At 33.0% G+C, this 9469-nt stretch overlaps 1 protein-coding gene across 1 annotated transcript in view; it reads left to right on the plus strand.

Moving 5' to 3' along the window:
- Brwd3 (bromodomain and WD repeat domain containing 3) overlaps positions 1 to 9469 on the plus strand; it is a 124831-nt gene that overhangs the window by 21736 nt on the left and 93626 nt on the right. The gene's annotated exons all lie outside the window — the stretch shown is intronic.

Raw genomic sequence — 9469 nt, forward strand, 5'->3', positions numbered from 1 at the left:
TGTGTGTGTGTGTGTGTGTGTATACATATATAGTTAAATATAAATTTATATATATTTATAAATGATATATTATTAAATTTATAATAAGTTATTATAAATATATAATATAATTATTATAAATATACATATATTAAATTTATATATATATATATATATATATATATATATATATATATATATTTATATTTACTTTTTCCAGGGGTGACTTTCTAAATTCCTCTAGGGCAACAACAAATATGCCTATAATATTTATTTTATTGCAGAATTAAGTTTTAATCATGCTATTTCATTATCTATATGCTTAACAGATCAAGTTGGTTTTGCATTGTGCCAAAGTTAATTCAGAGGAAGAATTCAGAGGAAGAAAACTGAACTAAATTTCAAAACAGTATTAATATCCAGTGCCACTCAAAGAAATTCTGAGCCATATGTAAATATCTGTAGTATTGTTTGAGGTCTTATACATCCACCACTAAGTTGTTTCTCCTTCTTTCTTTTAAAGAGTAGTATTTATTTTTGGAAAATTTCTGCAATTTGAAGTTAAGTTTTCATACAAATACAACTCTGTTGTTGTGCTAGGTTGTCAGTATAGAAGTAATTTTTAAAAGTTTGATTCATATCTATTTGTAGAACTAGTATTGTAGTTAATACTCATCATGGTAAAAGTTTCAGAATTTTTCCCAATTATCTAAATAGTTTTCAGAAAATTCCCTGTAGAAATGACAGCAGGATGACTTATTCATTTAATAAAAGTGATGTTACAACTAAAGAACAAATGTACATACTTATATTTCTAGACTGAGTCAAATGTATGATGTAATAAGACTCAATTTTTAAACTTTCCCCCCTTTTATCCTTAGTACAATTAGCTTATAACACAGTTCTGTAATTTATAAAGTAACCCTTTATTTATACTGTATACACCTTAGGAAGCTTGCATTAATTCTAAACCAAATTAATATTTATGTGTTGCTGGTAAGCTTCTATTTAATATTGACTCTTGACTTATTGGCCATTGTATGAATATGTGTCACATTTAATGGCAATTCTTTTGGAGGTGGGAACTCTGTTTCTTGTCTGTACATAAATGTGAAATGAAAGAAAGTAATCTCATTTGTACTTTTTAAAGTCTGGATGAGATGACTTGAGTTTCTGCCAGGAATATTTGTCATCCTCCCTCTCTAATTTTATGTAGTTATTATCCCTTACCAAAGGGTCACATTTCTATCAGGTCTTGCATTTTCATTTTTTGTCTTCCTCCAGTTACTACCTCCTCCTTTTTGTACTCACATGATTGTGCACGAAACAAGTTGCTTCTAAAGTCATTACTCTTATGTATCTGGAGAAGAGCAAGGGATGGTTTTCACACCTGCAAGTAATTAAAATATAAACTCAGATTCTTTTGTATGTGCTGCATTGTGAGTGCTCACTGAATATTAAATGGATGGAAGTGCTATAATTACTTCCACATGGAAACTGAAATGTCCCTTTTAAATGTGATTGCTTTTAACTGAGTATTGAACCTAAAGCCTTGCTCATGCTAGGCAAGTGTTCTACTACTGACCTACATCCCTAACCTCTTTTTAAATTTTTTTTCTTTGTTATACATGGACACATTATCTTTATTTTGTTATTTTGTTTATTTTTATGTAGTGCTGAGTATCCAACCCGTGCCTCACATGTGCAAGGCAAGCACTCTGCCACTGAGCCACAACACCAGCACCCCCAACCTCTTTTTAAAATTTTATTTTGAGACAGGGGCTTGCTAAGTTTCTCAGACTCTCCTTGAATTTTTGATCCTCCTGTCTTAGCCTCCACGGTAGCTGGAATTACTGGCATTCAGTACCTTGGCTTGCTTTAAACAATATTATATGGTTGTATACAGCTGAATTTCCAGTCCCTTATATCTATTTCTGAAATCTATATTGTAGTAATATTTGGATTAACAATTTTAGTATGTTTACAGGAAAACATTTTATAGGTGGTTTATTTTCATCATATAAAATATAAAATATAATGAGAAAATAATTTCTTTGTTGAATGCTATTATGAACATATTTTTTCTTTTGTCATTATTCCATATCACTCTTTTGGTCTTTTCTTTTAATATATGCTAAAGTATTCTAAAATAATCTTTTTATATTTACTCTCTAAATGTAACTGAGTACTTTACAGAAATAGAACTTTATATTCATATTTCACAAAGGGAATCTGTAAAACTGCCAGGTTTGTTTAGTTGGAAGAAAAGGCAGTCTGAAATTTCTGTGCATAATTAAATCAGGTTGAAAGGTTGGAAGAGGATGAAAATAAGATTTGAGATATTTATTATCCCCATTTTTACTAAGGGAATTTTGGAGAAAAATCTGAACAGAATTGGAAATAGGGTTTCTTTGCCATATCTCGTATTAGCCAAGTAATAACACATTCAATGACCATGAACTAGTAATCCTGTAGGATTCACTGTGTTATTTAAATTATACTGTGGATGGGTATTATGGGATGGGATTGACATCAGCCTTAAAAACTATAAAGCTTTACCTATGGATGGTTGAAATTTTAGAGACAATTTGATTCATAGTAACATTAAATACTGAAAGAAATAATTTTGCAGTTTTGTACATTTCCTGGAGTTTTAAGATTTTCTTTGAATTTGTTTTTATTTCTTGTCTGCTCTTTTATCTTTAATCTATGTTAATATTTTGTTGATAGAGCTTTTTTTTTGAAAACTCAACTATGATTCACATCAAATATTGCAGATCTAGAACTGACATTGAATTTCTTTTTTTTCCTTTCTTTTTTTATTTATTTTTACATACATGACAATAGTGGAGTACATTACATTCATAATTATCCATTCACAGCACAATTTTTTGTAACTGTATATAAAGTATGATCACACCACATTATACCATTACATGAGCTCTCTGATTTTTTTGCATACAATTCTTATTACACCTTTATACAATCATTTATCATATCTCTGTTTGTATATAAGGTATGTTGACACCAACTTCACATCTTCATACATGAATTTTGTATAATGATGATCCTATCCTTCCACCATCCTAGCTATTCCCCTTCTCCCTCCCTTTCCCTCCCACCTCTATTCCCTATCTAGAGATAATTTTCCTCCCATGCTCTCCCTCCCTACCCCACTTTGAGTCACCCCCCCTTATATCACTGACATTGAATTTCATGAGTTAATTTCTAGTAGTGGTTTTTTTTAAATGCTATTTAGGTTGAAACCCAGGACATAACACATGCTAGGCAAATATTCTGCCACTGAGCTACACTTCCAGCCCAATGTTTTCAGTGGTTTTGGCAGACTATCTTTTTAGTTTTATTGTCCTTCCTATTTCATGGAGCTGTTAACGTTTATTTCATTTTAATCAATCGAGGTTGCACATATGCATCGTTTTCTTATTAAGATTAAAAAAATAAAGTACTAATTTTGATCCAGTGATCTTTTTGTAAAAGAGAGAATGCCAATCTAAAATTATTTGAGCCCTGCCTAAGTACAGCTTGTTTCCTGGGAATAAAATCTCTTTGTATTTGATGATTAGAATTTGATGGTAATGGGTGTGGTACAAGAAGCTTGATCTATACAGAGTAGTCATTTCTGTCCCAAACATATAAAACCTTAAAACTGCTATTTGGTCAGCAGTTAGTGTCTGAGCCTTGTGCTGTTTTTGATTCAGCCTTAAGCTTTTTTTGAAAGCATACTTCTCCCTGCTTCATTCCCCCATCACACCTCCACATTCCTCACTTGTATTTGAGATAGGATTGCAGGCACTATTTCTTATAAGTTCAACACTTTGTTACATTATTTTTAAGTTGGCCTAGAATATTCTAAAAACTTTTCTTTATCCTATAGGCAGTGTATTAGAATATTATTTTGGTAGTATTGTGCTTTCATTCCTCTCATAGACTGGAATATAGCAAAATTGTGTTGGGATTTTTCTGAATCGTTATTGGTAACAAGGCACTCTTTTATTTTTTAAAACATTTATTTATGTTTTAGTTGTGGTTGGACTCAATACCTTTACTTTATTTACTTATTTTTATGTGGTGCTGAGGATTGAACCCAGGGCCTCACACGTGCTAGGTGAGCACTCTACCACTGAGCCCCAGCCCCAACAAGGCACTTTGATTTTTTTGTTAAATATTTATTTTTTAATTATAGGTGGACACAATAACTTTATTTTATTTTATGTGGTGCTGACAATCAAACCCAGTGCCTCACCTATACCAGGTGAGCGCTCTGCCTCTGAGTCCCAGCCCCAGCCCAACAAGGCACTTTTAAACACAATGTGTTATATAAAGTTCAAAACACAATAGAATCTTAAATTTACCATGTGACAAATGAAATGTGGCTTTTATTTATATATGAAATTTGCTTAAAATTTGGCTAAAAAATACAGTTTGTCTTTCAATGCCATTTGCAGAAAATTGAAAATATTATATTTTATGTAATTTATATTGAAGTTTAAAATTTAAAAATTAGAGCCAGGTGTGGTGGCACATTTCCTTTATTCCAGTAGCTTGGGAAGGTGAGGCAGGAGGATCACAGTTTCAAAACCCACCTCAACAATTTAGTGAGGCCCTAAGAAACTTAGCAAACTGTCTCAAAATAAAAAATAAAATAGGGCTGGGGATATGTCTCAGTGGCTAAATGTCCCTGGGTTCAATGCCAGTACCAATAAGTAAGTAGGTAAGTAAGCAAGTAAGTAAGTAAATAAATAAATATTAGAAAACTACACAAGGATTTTATGAACGCTCTGTACAACCTATTATTAGATTGTAAGTGATAGATAAAATTGCTCCAGAGTTATATTTTTATTAACCATCACATATCATCAATTTGTGTACTTTTGGTTTTATGTGGTTCATGGTGCCAAGTTGATGGTAAACTCTTTGCCAACAGATGTGGAAGTTAACTGGCTTTGGTTAAGTTCCATATCTCTTAGCATTATTTATCAGAATATTTTCTGTGATATAAGCAGTAGAATTTAGTGAGTTATTATATCTTTTTTGGCAGTAATAATCTCTTATGGTTAGTGATTTTCTTTTGGGCTCATAGGTTTTTTTTTGTTGTTTTCTTTCCTTTTTATTTTGTATTTTAAGACAGGTTCTCACTAAGTTGCTTATGACCTTGCAAAGTTGCTGAGGTTGGCTTTGAAGTTGCAATCCTCCTGCTTCAGCCTGTGCCACTGTGCCTAGGTCAGAAGTTTTTTGGTGGTATGGATTTAGAGAGAATTTTTTTCAGGATTAAACTGCTGAAAGTGTAGGGTAATTAAAAATAAAATTTCTTGTTGAAGTATAATCAACCAAAGACCACCAAGAACTAATCCTGTATTCTTAGGAAATCAGATTTATTAACTCACAGGGAGGGTATAAACTTCCAATAAACCATGCAGTGCTTCTAGATAAAATGCATGAGGGAAATGTCTTTTATTTTGTAATATTTATTTATTTTTAGTTGTAGTTGGACACAATACCTTTATTTTATTTATTTATTTTTATGTGGTGGTGAGGATCGAACCTAGGGCCTCACATGTGCTAGGCAAGCACTCTACTGCTGAGCCACAACCTCAGCCCAGGAAATGTCTTTATAAGGTTTGGCTTACACTAAAAACATTGTGAGGAGGGTCTGAAGGAAGCCAAGATCAGTTCTGGATTCGAGATTCTTTCTGAGGCAGACTGGGGAAGCAAGTAGGTGCTACCATGAAGCAAGGGTAGTTTAGGAGTTGGTATCAGTAAACGAAAATAGCAAAGTAGATCTGGGGATATCATTCTTAAGAAAGCACTAATGGCTCATTAATGATATTTTACAACTGTTGCCTGACCTTGGAAAAAATGTTTCCTGTTAACGTTGCAGCTGAGTTTATCTGTCTATCCTCCCAAGCCTAATTAATTGCAGGGCTGTTTTTGACTCAGTCCTTGATGATATTCACACTTGTAGTCCCAGATAAATTTTGACTCTTTCAACACATAGTCTTACAAAACAACTATTTAATTTTTAAAACAAAAATAAAATGTTCTGGGGATTGAACCCATGGGCATTTTACCACTGAGCTACATGCCCATCCCTTGTTATTATTTTTATTTTGAGACAAGGTTTCACTAAGTTGTTTTGGGCCTCCCTAAGTTGCTGAGGTTGGCTTCAAACTTGCAGTCCTCCTGCCTCAGCCTCTCTAGTTGCTAGGATTACAGGTGTGCACCACCATGCCAATGCACAGCTTACAATTCTTTTATTAAAAGCACATGGTTAACATATGGCAATTTGTTATTGATTTAATTAAGACTGTTCTGGATGTTCTTAGTCTGTTGAGTTGAAAATCTTTTATTTTAGCCTACAGGTATTTTCTGATGTCAGTTCAAAATTTCTTGCCATTGTGAAACAGTTTTAATACAAATAAAATTTAATGAACAAATCTGATATGGTAATATTGGAATACTCTTGTGATGTTGGTGAGCTTTTCAGTAGAACTCAATTTAGTAGAAGCCAGAATCTCTGCTGATTGTAAGTTTTATGAGTGGATGTAATATTGTAGAATTTTGTTTTAAAATTATTTCCTGTTTCAGGTTCATAGCAGATTTATTTTCTATAATATCATTAAATAGCATTGAAAAGTGGGATTATTGAGCTAGAATCAGGAGTCTTGGATTGAATTTAGGCTTTACCAGGAAAGATAGTTTGTTGGGCCTTATTTTCTACATACAAAGTGAACACTTTGCTTTAAAATCTCATAGGATTATTGTGAACTCCATTGAGATATCTTTGGAATTACATTATAAACTTTAAAATGTTATGCAAATGTAATTTTAATTATCATATTGAATCACAGATGCTGATAATAATGTTGGCAATGATGATAATGAGTCATAGGTTAAAAATTTAGTGTTTGAGTTATCTTCATGGAAAGACTGTGTAATTTACATATAACTCTAATGGGGCTCTACTTTAATATCCAAACAAGTATCAGACTTAGGTCTTTTGACTTCTACTTCACTGCTCTTTCTACAAATTACCTTTGCAAAGTAAATACAGTTTGAGAATACATTACCCAAAATGCTTGGGATTAGCAGTATTTCAGCTTCTGGAGTTTTTTGATTTATGGAATATTTGCAAAGAATTTACTATTTGAGCATCCCCACTCCAAAATCTGAAATCTGAATTGCTTGATGTATATTGAATAAAATGATAGCTTTTATTCACTGTATGGGAGTTGGTAAAAGCTGTTGTTTTATTCAATATACATTGAGCAAACTATATCATGTACAGCACCTTGAAAAATTGAGTACCAGTTTTACTAATAAGTGGAAGACCTGCTTGCATAATGAGAGCCTAGAGTTTGCAGTGGAAGTTGAAAATAGAAAGGGAGGTTGGTGGCCAATTATTAGAGATACTCCATGCCAGGGATTGGCAAACTTTTTGTGTAAAGGGCTTGATAATAAATGTTTATGATCTTCGAGGTTCATTTGTTCCCTATTGCAGTTGCTCAGATCTGTTGTAGTTTGAAAACAGTCAAAGATAATGTGTAAATGAAAGGACATGGCTATTTCCAAAAAAACTATATTTATAAAAAGAGATGATGGGCTATTTGGGGGCTGTGGACCTTGTTAGCTAACCCTTGCTATTCGTTATATAGTGACTTTAGGTTATAGCCTATAAGTAATGAGGAAAACCATTGGATATTTTTTAGTAGAAAAATTAAATGATTGGAATTTTATTTTGAAAATATGGCTAGGTGATATATATGATATAGGATAAATTGTGGAGAAGTTGGAAGAGGCAGGCAGGGAAATCATAGGGAGGTTATTAATAGATGTAGACAAGAAGCAATGAGTATGGAGATAGTAGTAATATAAATGGAGATAACTGAATCAATTCATGCTAGATTTTGGAGGTGGGATTAATAATACAGTTTTGTTGGATATAAGGAGTAAAATAATTAAAAATATAATGTTAAAGTTGATATGGAGACTCATAGGGAACTTGTGATGGAAGGTGAAGATTCACAAATCTCCATCAATGATGCATTTTGGTTAGGAATGTACGTTGTCCATTCAGTAGTTAAAAATGTAGGCCTATGGCTAAGGTGAAAGATTAGAGATTAACATTAAAAAATAATTAGTATGTGGATAGGTAAGATCACTCAGGGACAATAGGATAGAGAAGAGTTACCTGGATAGAATTTGAAGAAAACATCAGTGTTTCAAAAAGTCTTGGCCATGCCGGGTGCCTGCCCTTCTCTAATCCCAGCAGTTTGGGAGGATGAGGCAGGAAGATTTTGAATTCAAAGCCAGCCTCAGTATCTTAGTGAGACCTTAAGCCATTTAGAGAGAACCTGTCTCAAAATAAAATATAAAACGGACTGGGGATGTAGCTTAGTTGTTGAGTGCACCTGGGTTCAATCTCTAATACCAAACAAAACAAACAAACAACAACAACAACAACAACAACAAACCCTGGACTAATGTGAGAGTCTAAGAAACTGAGGTTTAGAGAGTCACAGGAGAATAAAGAATGATATCTTTTAAGTCATAAGAAGAGAACTGCAAATTTGATCAACATTCCCTATAACACTTATCCTACAGAATTAATATTCTCAATGGTACTGGAAGGTTGAATGATAATTAACATTTCTGAAACTTCTAAAAATAAGTGTTTTTCCATTCAGAAAATATGCAAACAGCAAATATGTACAAAGCGTTAACCAAAGTGTTCAGGGCAGTCCTTGCTGTCAAGGAATTGACTCTTTTGGGGGAGGTTTAGATCCCTGCCAGAATATGATTACAGTACAGAGAATAGGATTTGTATTAAGGGAAATACAAAGTATAATAGGTTTTATAGGAGGAAGAGATGGAACTGATTAAGAGAAACAAGGAAAGACTTTGAGATTAACTTTTGAAGGGTTAATTATAATTAGGTATATGTAACAGTTCAAGTGAAAGGATACCTGAGAGAAGAAGACCTGTCTGATTCAAAGTGGACAATGTATGCCTTGGAGGAGTAGAAATTTTGTTTGGGTATTTTGGAAACAGTAGGACCCGATTAATTAAAAACAAATGCTTTTTTGTTCCAAGTTACTGAGCGAGGTCAGTACATTATAGATGAGACATTAATCCCTATTCTTAAAGTGCTCACAATCTTAGATCAGAAATATGTATAAGTAACTAATATAAGGTAAAACATTATAAGGTCCAAAACTGAAGGAGAGTTCACTTTGGCTGAAGTGATTCAGAATGAGTTTATGAAAATGGAGGTGATTTTAGGTTATGCCTCCAAGGGTAAGAAGTATATTGACAGACTGAAATGGCAAAGGTGGGCATACGGCTCAAGGAATAGCAGAAGCAAAGGATGCCAAGGTGGTAAGCTGGGAGAAATTTGGTTGAAGGCTACAAAGATTGCCTATGTTCATTTCAGATATTCTCAGTTTTTTTTTTTTTTTTTTTTTTTTTTTTT

The sequence above is a fragment of the Marmota marmota genome, unplaced genomic scaffold, assembly GCF_001458135.2.
Source record: "Marmota marmota marmota unplaced genomic scaffold, marMar, whole genome shotgun sequence".
NCBI lineage: Eukaryota > Metazoa > Chordata > Mammalia > Rodentia > Sciuridae > Marmota > Marmota marmota.